This window comes from Corvus cornix, chromosome 3 (assembly GCF_000738735.6).
Source record: "Corvus cornix cornix isolate S_Up_H32 chromosome 3, ASM73873v5, whole genome shotgun sequence".
Taxonomy (NCBI): Eukaryota; Metazoa; Chordata; class Aves; order Passeriformes; family Corvidae; genus Corvus; species Corvus cornix.
Genome location: NC_047056.1, coordinates 46,550,026 through 46,566,025, shown reverse-complemented (window position 1 = coordinate 46,566,025; position 16,000 = coordinate 46,550,026). Strand labels below are relative to the sequence as shown.

Below are 16,000 nucleotides of genomic sequence, written 5' to 3'. Positions count from 1 at the left end.
GGACAACTATAAAGACTATATTACAGGAAAACTTCTGTAGTGAGTTCAGAGCTTTTTCCCTTAAATAACACAAAGCAGGATATAAAATTTGCATTGAAATTATAAAGAGGCCTTGAAAATGGAGTCTGCATTCTTCCCAGAAAAAAGTCAGAGTGAAGACAGACAACACTTTCTGACTAAGGAAATACTTAGTGTGTATGTGTGTGTGTGTGTCTATATATATGTGTATACATATATAAATACACATATATATATATGTATACATATATATATATACACACACACACATATATATATATGTCAGCCAGTCATTTGGATCAGGAGCATGCTGGGAGAGATGCCTGTGACAGAGGTGTTGGGGGAGGAGACAGAGAAGCAGTGGCTTCTGTGTCTCTTGGGCCATGGCTGGAAATGTAGCTTGGTCTCTAAACCAGCAATTTCATTTCTCCAGGGAAAAATAAATTGGCAATATGTGAAGGAAAAACATATAATAGAAAAGAAACAGGATCTTTTAGTTATTCTTGGGGGGTAATTAAAGTTCCAGAGGTGTAGCTTCACTGAATTCAGTGAGGGATGTTTTTGCTAATAAAGTTTTTTAAATGAGGGCTCTATTATACTCCAAGTATGGATATTTCTAAATATGTCTGGGTTTATATATTTCTCAATATTTCTATTTTTATTTTTCTGACTTTTGCCTGTACAAAATATAAACAAAACCATTCTTAACTAGTTCTGTATGCCCCAAAGAGAGAAAAGTATGCATGCTTTCTAGGGAATGAAAAATAACATACCATTTTGTAGGGAAAAAAATTAATACAGAATCAATTAAAAAGGATATGGAGGTCACCATTAAAAATGTACATACTGGTGTCATGCAAAGGTATCTCTGCAACTCCATTCTCCGTCTCAAACGCTTCAATCTGCCAAATTTGGATAAATATTGACTTTTAATGGCATCTAATGTACCAGCAGCTATAGATGCTGCTTAATTCAACAGCATCAGTTAAATGCAGGTCATTGCATTAATTAAGAGTGCATCTATTATAACTCATCATTTTGTTCTCCCTAATTTTAATAAGAATTTTGCCAGCATGCTTACTGGAAATATTACAACATCTTCCTGCACGGAGAAAACCCACAGGACCTATTTATCTGGTTCAACTGTATATTGTTTAAACAGAGGGTCATACTGAAACCAAAGGCTTGCCATTTTGCCCAGAAGACAAGTCTAAGATTTGCCTTAAGATTACAGCACATCTGCAGGAGGAAGAATACTTTTCCACGGGTCACTTAAGTCATCCTGAGCAAAAGAAATACCAACACCAAAGATGCACCAAGGAATGACAACCACAGCCGCTGAAAGTGAATAACCTGAGATCAGGACGAGAAGGCATCCTGATCCTATTTTCTGTGCATGCCAAGATTTGACGTGTAGTTAACCCAGCTGGGGCTAGGAGCCCAAACAGCGTAAGAAAAGCAAACTCAACTCAGGCAAAGAATGCTTTGTCCTACCTCAGATTTAGCCCTCAGGTGATCAGGCACTGCATGCTTTTAATTTTACCAGCTAGGGATATTTTTTGAAATGTTCAGAGAACAAACGTGTCTGAATATTGAGCATGACACAAAATGTCATGAATGCTTAAAGTTGCGAGTCCTTCAGCTCACGGAGGAAGATGCGAAGGGAAGGAGGGTGTTTTGTGAGACCCAGGGTGAGAATGTCACGACATAAACAAAGGGCCCGGGATTGGACGTCGTCTTGGGGAGGGGGGGGGGCGAAAGGGGGGAGCGGGAGGGTGTGAGGGGGAAAGAGCGGAGCTGGCTGTGCCCGCCAGGTTGGGAAGCCGGCGGGCGGCAGGGAGGAGCGGGGCCGCCGGGAGCGGAGCGCGTGGGGCGACCGAGGGGAGGCGGGCGGGAGGCGGCGGGCGGGCGGGCAGGCCGGTGTGAGCTGTTTGGCCACCGGAGCCAATCGAAAGCGGGGCCTTGATCCTCTCCTCGGGCAGTGGCTGCGCGGAGCCAGTGCCGCGCTCCCCGCAGCCGTCGGGACCGGCACAGCCGCCTCGCTGTCTCCGCGCACCGCTGGCCCCACCGAGCGCCTATGGGCATCTGCAGCCGGCGAGGGCTTCGCACCACCGCCACCGGCAGCAGCGGCAGAGGGCGGCGACCGCCACCCCGCTTCATCGCCCCTTGGGATCTATAGCCGGCGGACGGAGCGCGCTGTGGACCCTTCCCCGCCTCCGTGCAGGTATGGGGCGGCCGGGGGAGCGCCCAGCGCCCTGACCCGGCACGGCTGCCCTTGCGGCCGGCTCGCTCCCTTCCTCCTCTTCCTCCCCTGCCCTCTTACCGCCCCTCCGGGGAACAGGCGGCGGGGCCCGCGGGCGCGGTGGCGGTGACAGCGCGGGGACGCCCGCAGCGCCTCCGGCCGCCGGCAGCCCCGTCCCGCACCGCGCCGCCCGCCCCGCGCCCCTCCGCCGCCCGCCCGCCCGGCCCGGCCCGGCCCCGCGCGGGGACCTCGGCGGGGCCGCCGCTCGCCTCGGGGGAGCGGCGCGTCCGAGACCCCGCCGCCCGCGGGGCGCTTGCAGGGGCACGGAGCGAAATCAGCGAGAGCGGCGCTGGGGTCTGGCTGCCTCGCTCCGAGCGCCCTGGGAAGTTACCTGGATGGCCAGGTCCCCCAGCGTTTGGAGCGTCGTGCGTCGCGTCCCCACGCTCCCGAAAAAGAAAGGCAAACCAGAAAAAAAAAAAAAAAATAGTTCGTGCTTGAAACCTGTGCCCCTTTGTACCTTTTTTTCTTTGCTTTGGGTTAATGATGGTTTGTGATTATGAAACCCCACGAGGGATCAGCTCCAAGAGCGAATAGCATTACTTTAAGTCATGACTTGGAAATACACGTGTGTATACATACACTCGTATTTTAATACCTTGAACTTGGGGATTATACAGACCGATGTCTGTCTCAGAAGGAGCTCCTGATTGACTTTCTGCTACAGTTAAGGAGATATTTGTGCTTCCACAGGTCTTGCAGAATTGGACGTACAGGTCTTATAAAAAATTGCAGTGGCATTTGGCTGAACAGCTCTTATTTTTAGCATGCGATTGTGAAAGTGGTTATATAACTTTTGGTGGATTTTTGAGGACAAAAAATTAACAGCTCATAAAAAGTTAAACCTCTTTTTTTTTTTTTTCTTTCTGAAAGAGGAGAAATAAACGGGATGAAATCTCAGTGAGTAGAGTCAGGTGAACTTCAGCCCAACGATAGAGATTCCCTGAGAAAAAACCCCAGGTTATGAATCCCACAGCCCTCTCAACAATCAAGAAGCAGCAGGTGCAAGACCAAGCAATGTCCTCTCAGAGCCCCAATTAGGAAGTTGGTTATCAGGCTGCTTCAAGGCTATTTCTTGCTAAACCAGGGTGAAATCAGCAATCACTTCAGTCTTGTCTTCCCACCCGTGCCAATACAATACAGATGCTGTGTTTTCTTAGGGGATTAGATTGTTTCTTGAACTTCAAGAAGTACGCACAGCCTGAAATATTTGCTTATTTATAATGCTTGCTGTATTTTAATGCAGATGCTTCACTTGCAAAAACTTGGTTCTTGCTTCTCAGGCTGGTCTTTCTTCATTACTTGAAAAAATTAAAGAAGAATTATACCCTAAGATTTAAAAAAATCGCTTCAAGAAAGTAACTGAGTGGATCAGCAGTGTGCCTACGTTGAGAGCCAGGACATGAGGGTGCTGTGATGGTGTTCAGGCTCTGAGCAACCTGTCTCTCTCTCACTTCTGTTGCATGGTCCTCATGAACTTCTGTCATCACTGAAGTGAAGTCCTATGTTCTAAACATTTGTGATTACTGTGCAGCTGAAAAGAGAGGACTGGTTTGGAAAATTTTTTTTGTAGGATGAGTGGGAAACCTAGCAAGTAGGATTTTGCCTTCTCACCTCTCTTGCAGCCTGCTGTTCGGGCAGAGCTCTTGTGTGTGGGGAGCAGGTGTGTCTCGTAGCAGCGAGTTTTGCTCAGTCTTCCATTGCAGTATGATAAGTAAGTGAAAGATGTGTCAATGAAAAGCATCAGTAAGACCTCTACAAGGGTGCCACAAAAATAAATGCTATTAACCCAAGATTTTGAGCTGATTCGTTCAGCTGAAATATGTTCCATTTTTTATCTTTCAAATAGACTGTGCATGACTTTCAATGGGGAACAGAACAAATGTATGAAAAGTTGAAGAATTTAAGTGTGGAGATTTTTGTTTGTTTTCATAGTATCAGGTGAGGGTAAAAATTAATACCTGAAGTACCCACTGAACTGCATCAATAAATTGGAAAATGCTTGGTTTCAGTCACCATTTGTCAATTTCTGTGAAAGTGCAAAGCTGAGAGATCCAGATCATCTTTTGTAATAAATAGTCCTGTTTGAGTTTTGTTTAATAAATTTGGTAACTGGTTTAATTCTAACACTACTAAAATCACATAATAATTCTAACCCAATAATCAGAAACTGGTAAATTCCAACTTGGAATTGGTACAGTGGTATTTACCAATTTCTGATCTTGAGTTAGAATTTTTTCAGTGAGCAGTTCCAAGTTACCGAGTAAGAATCAAGTGGTTCAAGGTACTGTGCAGATTTACTGACATCTGAAGAATATCTCCAAGAGTAGCCTTGTCCCTTCACTCACAGATGCTCTCGAGTGTGGTTGTGCATTTATAGTGTTGTGGTTCGTGTCAGGAGTGGGCTTTTGATGCACATCTTTCAGTTTTTCCACCTACTGTCCATCTCCACATACCTCATGGTGGCCCAGCTGGGATTCCTTTAAGATGAATATAAACTAAAAGATGTGCTAGAGTTGTTGCTCGGACCAGATCTAGCCTGAAGTAAAACCCTATAAGATACATACAGTGTCTTCTGTGCCTAGATGTTTTGCTGTGCCTGTCAGTTCTTTTTGGGCTGTGCTGGCTGCGACAGTAGACCTGGTCCATTTGCAGCATGCTATTACTGAGGTACCACGCAGTCTGAAGCCAATACTAGCCATCTTTCCTGGGGGCATGGGCTAGTCCTTGCTTCTTGCACCATGCATGTGTTACCAAGAAACTCCTGGCTCAGCTGGAGAGCACAGCCCTGCAACCAACTGGGGCTGTCCTGCTGAGATCTCTTCAGTTCAAAATTAAGATGGATAATTTTTTTTTTTTTCTAGTCTGGCATGTGATAGCAGACTAGGTTTTGAGTGGGAGGGTTGGGTAGTGTAGCCTTGTGCTTGTCTACTGGGTGTAGACACAGCATTTGCATTTAGGAAAGGACAGCTGGTGCTTCTTCATGGTTGGTTGCCTGTCACTGGCCATAGCCCTTCTGCGTATAAAGGTCCATAAGGCTGTTTGTATTCTTCATTGCATTTGGGAGTGATGAGGAATGTTGGCTTGAAACTTTAAAACTGTTGTTTAGAAATGCTGCCCTGTGTTCCCTGGGTGCAGCATCGTGGCTGACTGCATCTCCCACAGGGCACCAGAAGTACTGCTTGGGAGGAGGTTCCACCTGTGGGGGTAGTTCCTGGACTCCAGCACATGGTGAGAATCGTGCTCTGACCCTGGAGTCTAGTTGCCTCAGGCAGGGGGGAATGTTTGAGGGGAGATGTTTAGAAACATCCACTTAAAACTTCAAGCTTGATTAAAACATGTTAAACATTTTTTCTGCAGTTTTCGCTGTAAAGGGAAAAATTTCCATTCTCTGTATTTTTGGTGATTTGGCTGGCTTCTTACAGTTTCATGTTTTTCTTTAGTTTCCTTCTTTTGGGAAAAATATTTTAAATTGAAAAATGATTCTGTTAATTATAAACAGTTATCTCTTCTATGAAAGCATTTGTTGCTTAAAAATATATTATTGGAGCAGTTAGGGATCAGATCCTTCTTTCACTTAGACACAGAAGACGGTTGTCATTGCTGCAGAAAGTAGCCTTCTTACCAACTCCTCAGTTCTACGTACATTTTCGTTGGATGGTGATGGAAATGGTAGGGTTGCATGTGTATAGCATGCTTGATACAAAGGTTCTTCTTGTCCTGAATCACTGTGACTGCTCCAAGACTGCTTTTAGATTTAGATTGCAGAAAATGTACTACTAAGCGGAACAATAGGAAGTGAAAAACAGGAGAGCGTTTCCTTCTCACATGACTTTATTTCTGTTGCTGGAAGTTGTGTACTCAAGTCTTATTTCAATGCATAGTTTCTCTGTGGGATGAAGTACAGATTTTAACATGAGACATGATGATATGTCACTTGAAACCATGGTATTTCTTGTTTTCAATCCATTAAGCCTTTCATTATCAATTTTAAGAAGATTTTTGAAGCCTGTTTCAGAAAGGGAAGCAGACCATAAAAATCTGTCTTGCTCCAGGACATTAAAGCAGCAGGCAATCCATCTTTCAATATCTGGTGTGATACAATTATGGCAACTTCACTTGTAACCTGTCTTTCTCAAAAAGTCATCTTACAGCACCTACTTTTAACATTCTTTTTTTCTTCTGTGCTTAACCATACTTATCTATGACATTCTGAATATTTCGTTCTTTGTTGCTGTCCAAATAATATTTCTAAGAGTTATAGTGGTGTATTTTAGATTAGTCATAAAAATAAGGGGGATTTACTAAGGTCAGTTTTTAATATAGACTGTGATGCCATATAGAATTAGTTATACTGTAAACGTGTGTTGTATATAAAAATATGCATCCTACTGCCTTTATTACAAGATTTTTAGGGAAAGAGAAGGGGTAAATTTATCTCTCATTCCCGACAGTTTAAAAGTAATTGATGTTTAGGAAGTGAGTATTTTAAGAAACCATAATTTGCAATGAAACTTGAGGAAATTAAAACTGTGATATATTCAAGTAGAGAAAGACTCATAAAGGTTTTGTTTCTGTCTATTTTGTGTTAAGGAAGTGGGAGAAGTAAAGTATACTGTGAAAGGAAAATATATTATTTACCCTCCAAATTTCATTTTATTGAGTGTGATGGGCAGTGCACAAATACAGCATCAGACTGTGGATTTAACACAATAAATCTTCAAAATTTCCTGAATTTTTAACATCTCTTAAAACTTGGAAACAACACTTGTACAGCTCATGCAGAACGCCTTGTTGACCTTGTGTTGTACAAACACTTACTGGAGTTGGAAAACTCTGTTGAGCTGGTCTAGATGTGAATTAGTTGCCCATCTCCGTTTACATGCAGTTTTGTTGTGGATTCCAGCCATGCCTCATCTATCCTATTACCCTACTTAAGTGCTGTTATGATAATGCTAAAATAGACTGATATTATACAGTAGTGCTAACAAAAAAATAAGCAGCATTGTAAAAATTGACCATTTCTGGCATGGAATAGCAGGTTTTGTCCCTGGTGCAAATCTCAGACCTAATCTCATTTCCAGTGAGGCCAAAACACTAGCTTGGCTTAGAGTTAAGTGAGATCCTGCCCATAAATCTGGCCAGTCTCCATTGAGATAACATCTGGAAAGTTGTAATTTAAAAATATGTGGGAGAGCTTGGGATAGGGGTGTAAATAGTGGGTCAGAGCTTCTATCCAAAAGGAAAACATCCAAAAGGAAGCTCTCAGATATCAGACATCCTTGCTCTAGGCATGTTTTTTGTTATGAACCATCTATCCTTTGTTCCTGTTCTGTCAACATAATTTGGAGCTCAGTGTCCTTTGTGAGGAGCGAGAGGAGGTTGACAGGCAAAGAAGATGGGAATATGTGAATATGTTGCATGACTTAATGGAAGCACCCAGTAAAGTCTGCTAATGAAGAGAGAGATGGCTATCGCTTGTATTTTGATTTAAGTTGTTCTCTGGCTGACACCTTTCGGATTACTACACACAATGGATTTATACTAAACATATTTGTTGACTTTGGTCTATGTTCTTCATTAATGATGTCCATGGAAACTTTGCATGATTCTTCAGTGAGAACAGCTTTTGCTGAGATAGTCTGAAGCGTGACTACTTACAAACTGAAACAAATTCTAAGCATCTTGGATTCCATGTAGGCAGGGGAAGATTGTTCATCTGTCTCTTTAATACTTACATCCTTACTGAAGCTGAGCCTTCAGTAAAGTAATAGCTTAGAACTTGTGGCTTCTTAATGGTAGCTGAAGCTGAAGATTCAAAATGTCACAGAAACTGCTTATTAGGAATATTTATTGTTTTGTTCAAAAATCACAGAAGATACGTGAAAATAGCACCATTGTGTTCCATTTTTGATATATATAATGACCCTTTTTCTATAGAAACCCTGAAGCAAACAAGACAAATGCACACAAATGGAAATTGAGCTAGTTTATGTCACCTGAAGCTGTCTTGCTTTCAGGTTCCCAACGTCCCTTCAGTCACTTACATAAAGTTATTCAAATCTTTGGGTTTTTTTGAACTGTAAGACAAGTCTCACATTTGTCTACCGTACATTCCTTTCAAATGAAAAGAGGCTTTAAATACAAATTGTACTCTAATAGATCCCATTTTGTTTTCTTTATCTAATTTTTTTTAAAGTTGTCTGCACTTGATGTTCTTTATTCTCAAAGGAGCATTGCAAAAGTTCCTTCACAAACGACAGTCTACTATTTTCTGAATTCTAAATCCGAAATTCCGGTTGCATTTTCCTTCAATTCAGGTAGACTGCTTCCAACTAGAAAATATTTTTCTGTCGGTGTTTCAATAGCTGACTTTAAAAATATGATACATGCAAACGCTGTTTTGAGTACCTATCAGAATTTGCCAGTCTTCTCTTTATAAAAATAGCCATTTTTTTTTCCAGTACAAAAATATAATATTTTGTGGAACTTGTTTCTTTGGAAACAAGTTTATTGTGTTATTCCAACTTGAGCCTCATTATTTTCTGGACATCTCTAAGGTTTCTTTAAAAGAAGCATATGATATTACAGGAAGAATGTTCCTCTTGTTTGCCAGAGAGCTGTACTATGTTTACTATAATAAGATTAAAGGAAATTTGAAAGTCAACGCTAGCTCAGTGGGAAACTGATAAACACACGTTGTACTTGAAGGAACACTCTGCCCAGTAGTCTTAGGAAATTTATCACTATTTATTTAGCAGCTCAGGCTCCCTTTGACAAACAGATTTGGTGTCCATTTAAAAAGTACACGAGATGCTAAAAAAACTTAACAATGTGGATGTGATTTGTGGAATCTGAACTGTTACCCTGGCATAGCCATCTCGTGTGGCTTAGGATTGGGAATCTCATAGCATAGTCTCTCAAAATAAGGAGTCTGTATCTTATGGATCCTGTTGCTTTCCAAAGACTGTGGTTTGATTCCTGGCACTTCTGGTTAGGTCAGCTATTACAGCCACAGTCATAAACAGCAATTTTCAGAATTTGAGCAAGCTAGACAAGGGTGTAGCTCCTTGGAAAAGTTATTCTGGAAGAGGTAAAACCAGCAATATCTCTGGATCCATATCTGGCATTGGCAGACTTTACTCTTGAGAAGCAATGGCTGTCCAGTCTCGTATTTACTAATGTTTGTTTATTTGTGCCTTGGCCAATGTTTCAACTAGAGAGTGAATTCTGGAGAAAGAAAAGGCCACAGGGATGACTTTTCATTCCTAAGTACGAGTTAAGAGGTCATTTTTACAAGGTCACAAATGCTGCTTACAAATCAGTAAAACAGAATGAAGTAACTGTGCTGTGCAGTGCATGCAGGGAAGCTTTTTGGAAATATTGGGAGTAGAGGAGAATGTATAATCACACAGTGATACATAAGCTACTACTGTAAATGTCTTCATCACCTCCAAAATGGCAGATCTCTTGCTAAAGTGGGCAGCTGCTCACTGTGTGCTTCTGAGCACCACAAAAGGCCAGTGGATTATTCCCACCATGTGTTGGTAATTAGTAGGAACTGCAGGATGAAGTCACTGTTGGTTATAGAAGCTACTGTGGTTAGCTGTTCATGCCGTGTGTGATAATACATCTATTTGATAAATAGGTGATTAGGGAAATGAGTTAATCTCCACACTCCTCTCAACTATGAAATTTCTTAGAAACAAGCCTAAAAAGCAAGGATCACTCTTTGTGTGAAATTTATGGATTTGTATGCTACCCATTAAGTCACCCCAAAATATTCATTCCTTTTCCTGGTGATGTAAGATATGAATGTGAGCTCCTAACCTGCTTGAGATATTAAAGTCTGATGTAATTTGTTCAAGCTGTGGAGGAATAATCTCTTTTCTCCTGCATTCTTCTCCCACCACAAATGGTCTTTAAAGGTCTGTGGAATCAGTGGAGATCACCTTTTCATGCCAGCTAAGTTACCGTTTTCATTAAAGGCCATGCATTTCCATTATAACCATGACTGTAGTACAGTCCAGCATGTTGTTGAGTCTTCGAGACTTCCAGGAACCATGGGAATTATTTTTCTGGTTTTAGGTGATCCGTTCAGGCTGTAGAATTGCAAATGCATGGGTGCACAGCCCATAGCAGGTGTTTCCTGCCTCATGGGAGACTGCTCTGTATCTAACTCTGCTGGCAGTCCAGGCTTCAGGCCACAGCCTGGGGTTCTTCTGCAGATCTGTCCTTGGCAAGTTCACCTGCAGATTGGAGAAATGTCTATCTTGCTTTGTCATTAGGTAAACCAGAGCATTGCCTGTTTTGGCTCTTCTGCTTAGCTTTGTCCACATAGATAGACAGACTGCAATCAGAGTGCTTGCAGTTTGCCCCATTATATACAAATTGTAACTCAAGGCTACGGCACATTGCCAGTTCATCTCCCCACTTGGACGCCAGCTTCATTTACTTATATAAATAACTGGATAGCAGTCAAACATTATTGAATTAAGCTGTTACTTTATCTGAATGTGTAAAATACAGAGAGTTTGAGATGCTGATGCCGTACTTGTTGTTTGGGTTTTCTTCTTCCACGCCGAAATTTAGATGTGTTTTTTAAGAACATTGAAACTTACTGGTCATTATATTTATCATGGGTTTATATTTATTGTCACTGTTTATAAAACCACCCCAAATTAGTTGTTTTTTATGGTTAAATCAGAATCTGCATGGTTAGGTTTATATTCATTAAGAGAATCTTATTTTCTGTTATAAAAGTGAACTGCAATTTAAGATTCTTTGGTTATGAAGTGCTCCAAATTAGATTTTTTCACCAGTATATTTATTTTTCTTTTAAAACATTTGAACACTGACTTACTTTCCTGTGATTAAGGCTGATGCCCTAATTTTAGCAACACATACACTTTGAACCTTCTAGATGCATGAAAACATATATAAGTTAGTCACACAGCAGTGCTGATTGAATTTTTTGGGTGAGAGTCATGCTTCAGGGGTTTTTTTAAGTCCTGTCTGCGTACTGATTGTAAACCTTTCCTAAAGCTTCTGTGATGGCCTTTTAATTTCAATTCATGACCAGTGTTTTTTAGGTGGCAGAATCTAACAATCTCTGAAGTCTGCGTCATGGTTTTAGCCTTGTCTGGATACTAAGCCCCACACAGCTGCTCATGTACTTCCTTGCCTGGTGGGATTGGGAGAGAGACTTGGAGGAGTAAAAGTGAGAAAACTTGTGGGTTGAGATAAAGACAGTTTAATAGGGAAAGCAAAAGCTGAATACACAAGCAAAGCAAAACAGGGAATTAGTTCACTCCTTCCCAAATACAGGCAGGTGTTCAGCCATCCCCAGGAAAGCAGAGCTTCACCATGTGCAGTGGTGACTTGGCAAGACAAATGCCATCGCTCCAAACAGCTCTCCTACCAGCTTTATATGCTGAGCATGTCACCATATGGTCTTAAATATCCCTTGTGTGAGGTGGGGTCACCTGTCATGGTTGTGTCCCCCCACTTCTTGTTCATCCCCAGCCTTCTTTCTAGCTGGGTCAGGTCAGAAGCAGAAAAGGCCTTGATGCTGTGAAGCTGCTATTTGGCAATAGCTAAGATTTCCCTGTGTTATCAACACTGTCCTACCCAAAACAGCCCTATACCAGCTACTGTCAGGAAAATGATTAACTCTCCCTGCCAAAAGCATCACAAAGTGCTAGTGGTCCAGAGAGTATCCGTGTTTTGTTCTTCTGCTTACAGCTCTGCCCATGTGATATCACTTCAGCCTGCCATAAGTCTAAATTTATAGACTGGAAGGATCATCCTGCCCTTGGCTCTGCTTCTGGCTGTTAGGCTGTGTCTTAATTCTGTTCCAGCCTTTCTTTGTGTCCTCTGGCATGTCTGAAATGGTATATAATCGATACATATGGGAAACTGGCTCAGAAACTGTGCTGTAAATATTGACATAAGTGTTGAAAACACTGTATATCCTCTGACTGATGAGGCTTGTAGGTGCAGACTCCGTGCATGATGTCTTAAAAACCCTTTTAGTACTGAGTGGCCTTAGTGGTCTAGGTAGACAGGCTTAGTTGCTAAGTGTGGAAAATCTTTGGATAAGATTGCTGTTTAAGAGACAACACGGAGACCAGAATTCCCAAATCTTCTGAAATGATGTGGGCTAATGTGAGTAGTGAGACCCAGGAACAGTTTGCTCAGAGAAGCTGTGTGTGTCCTATCACTGCAAATGTTGAAGACCAGGTTGGATGGGGTTTTGAGCAGCCTGGTCTAGTGGAATATGTCCTTGCCCATGGCAGGGGGATTGGACTGTCAGGTCTTTAAATTTCTCTTTTAACTCAGACCATTCTGTGATTGTATAATGCTGTCATTATTTGAACAGTACCTTATGGTTCACTTTATGAGCTATAAAAACTCTTATTGTCATTGAGCACTTTAAAAAAAAGTATGAAATGCTGAAGTGTTTCTCTTATTAACTGCTTATTGCAGTGTGATGCGTGTGCATGTAAGCAAATATGAATAGTATCTAAAAGAGGTAGTTACAACCTTTTGTGTAGATACAAAAAAATTAGATGTTTCGTTTTTCTGCAAGGCCTATAAGGATGTGAATTCTAATGCAGATTTACACACACTGGATTAAAGTCCTTACACAGAGAAGGAGAACCATCTATTACTTCAAGACAATGCAAATATACTTTTATACTTACAAAACCTAATGCTTTTAACCATGCCTTCTATACAGTGAGAATTTCACCCCAGTGTGTATTGCTGTGCTATCTTCATTATTTAATGTTTCTAACCTGGGACATCCAAAATTTTAATTTATGGTTTGCACAAGGCCATCGATACCTATAAAAAAAGTTTTACTGTAGTAAAAGAAAGAGGCAACAATTGTTAATTGTGCTTGCACTTTTCTCTTTTGAAGCAGCATATCTAAATCCAAGTACTATAAAGTAGGGAAGAGAGGATTTGCTTCTGATGAATTGGATTATTCCATGCATAGATTGTTCTTGGACATTTTAGTTAGACCTTTTGCTATGTGTGATGGTAGTTGTGAGTCAACATAATATTTAAATGGAAACTTTCAAAACAGCTTTGTACCTACTTAGTTTTTATGGCAAAACTTGTATAATTTAATTCTGAAATTATTCAATCACCTTTTCCTGAGTTGCATATATTACAAAGGTCAGAATTGATTTAAAATTTGAGTTAAAACTAGCTTAGGTGCTTTGAGACACATAGGAGTTAGCCTATCAGAGATATGTCCGCTAAAGGGTTGACATTAACACTTCTGAACTTCATTCTTAAGAGTCACCTTATTTATAGCAAGATAATTGCACTTTCAGCTCTACTTGCACAGAGTGGCAAAAGCATTCTTTAGCTAGCCTAAGTAATCTAAAATATATCTTATCTGGGAAACCTCAAAGTATCTATTTATTCAAGAAGTTAGGAAAATTTAAGGGATGTATACTTACAGCCTGGATTTCAGAATACACAACTGCTGCTTGCACATTTTAAGAGGACTGTTAATTTCTTTTAATTAAATAGAATGTTTTAAACATCATAAGCTAAATTTTGACAAAGTTTATAGGAGAGATATCATGCCATGCTAGAAATTTATATAAGAACTTGAAAAGTACATTCAAGAAGAAAATCATAACAGATTAATGCTTTTATGTAACTGGAAAAAAAAGAAAAATGCAAATAGTGACAGAAATGAAAAGTGAGTTGAACTTTTCAGTGGTCTGAAGTTAAATTCCAGACTGTTTATGGCTTCACAGTGTGTGTGGGTTCAAGAAGTGTTTTGGGCTTTTTAAAGCAGCTTTAGGATTTTTTTTTTATTATTCATTGTAAACTATTTTGCTCATACATTCACTTTTTTAAAAGTATTTTTACATGGAAATTTAACCTGATTCCTAAGAAATACAAGATGCATCTTCAAGTAAGATATCTGGCTGTAAACTAACAATCTTTTAGGGTATAATCTTTTCCTAGGAGTGTATATATACAGCTTGCTGTTTTTAAGGCTTTTCATGAGAAGTCAAGTGGGATTTATTCCTTCATAGACTTCCTTGGTTAGCATATGTGAGGGAATTTCATGTCTAACCACTAGTAGATTTTATGTTGTGTAACCTTTATAGGTATTTGTTGCATGCTAACTCTTGACAGATAAAATTACTTATTCACTATTGACTTATCTTTGAAGGATGATTTACTTTGTCACTATCGAGTCATCTCCATGCTATGTTGAGACAGCAGTCTCTCTCCAGATCATCTTGTGGCAGGCAGCTATTGCCCTGATGCAGAGTTGTAGTTAGAGGTGTGCAGAAGGAATGTGCAGGAGAAAAGGGAGAAAGACAAATGCTGGTTGAATCTGCGCTGAGGACAGCAGTCGCTGGTGTCTGCAAGGAGAAAGGTTTCATATTTGTAGATTTTGCTTGCTGCTGTTCACAGGGCAGCTCTGCAGGGCATAGTAGGGGTGTGGGGAGGTGAAGGCTAAGTATTTAGCCATTTCTTCTTTCCCTCTTTTTGCTCAAAGGATTGCATTATTTTGCCACACTAAAAAGACCAGGAGTCCAGAATCACCGTGACATTGCTCCTCTGTCTCGGTCACCTTCTCATATCAGCTTACCCTTTACTTAAAATATGCCTGTTAGCCCAACCTTACATATATATATGACTCGCAGTAAAACCTTGATTCATGCATAAGTTAATGAAAGGAGCATTTTTCTTTTTTTCTGGAAATTTCAGCACAATCTCTGAGTAACTTCAGAAGAACTTAAGAAGAATCTAAATGTATCTGGCCCCTGTGGCACTGATTAGTTATGTGGTAAAAGTAGCCTTTGCCTTCTTTCCTCCCACCTATTTTCACTATGCAGAAGACTGGCCTGTTAAGAAGGTCAAAGGAATTCTACAAATAACAATGCCTAGAGTGCTAGTTTGTGAACACGAAGCCCCAAACTATCTGTTGGGCAACTTCCCTTAAACCTTTGTCTTAGAGTGCTTAAGTTTTCCTCTGCCTAACATTACAAAGGCTAAGAATTTTGCATGATCCTTGCTCAGTATGTGGAGCTGTGAAGATAGATTAGCCTGACAGTCTGAATTTAATAAGTCTTGCAGAGAAGCAGGAGTCTAATAGCTAAGGTAAACTGCTTTGTGATCACCTGCCTCGGTGGCTTCCAAATGAAATAAAGTGCTCTGTAGACTGAGCTGCAAAGTATTATGAAGTCCAAGTTGTCGTTTTTCAAAGCACCTGTTTTGAATGTGAAACTGAGCAAACAAAATAATTCAGTAGAGACATCACTCTCAGTCCTAAGGACTGTTGAAGAACACAAAAATTAGATGTCCAGTATCAGGAATTCCAGAGGTAGGGTAGACACCAGCACTCTGTGCTGCCAATAGGGCGTTGGGGGATTAGGCTTAGTGCACATAAATCAGTGTGCCAAAGAGGGAAATTATTAAACTTCAGATAATGCTGAAGAAATGAGTGTTTGCAGAGCCCTGCATCTCATGAGTGGAGGCTTCTGCAGAAGTGTTCAGAAAAAAAAGGTGGAAGAAAGGTTATGCTGCAAGATGCTGCTTGATGCTCCCATTTTTGGATGTATCTATTGAGATTTTCACACTGTAAGGAAAAAGGTGCAACTGCAGGCTGGGGAGACTATCACTATGAGAGTTGAATGCATA

The 16,000-nt window shown here is 40.8% G+C and overlaps 1 protein-coding gene across 2 annotated transcripts in view; it reads left to right on the top strand.

The window, feature by feature from the left end:
• The first annotated feature begins 1,933 nt into the window (after positions 1 to 1,933).
• The window catches only part of GREM2 (gremlin 2, DAN family BMP antagonist), a 41,316-nt gene continuing 27,249 nt past the window's right edge, over positions 1,934 to 16,000 (top strand). The window contains exon 1 of one of the 2 annotated variants that reach the window (XM_039569107.1): positions 1,934 to 2,242. The gene's annotated coding sequence lies outside the window, so the exon portion shown is untranslated. The remainder of the gene's footprint in view (positions 2,243 to 16,000) is intronic. The other variant, XM_039569108.1, reaches the window with a different exon arrangement.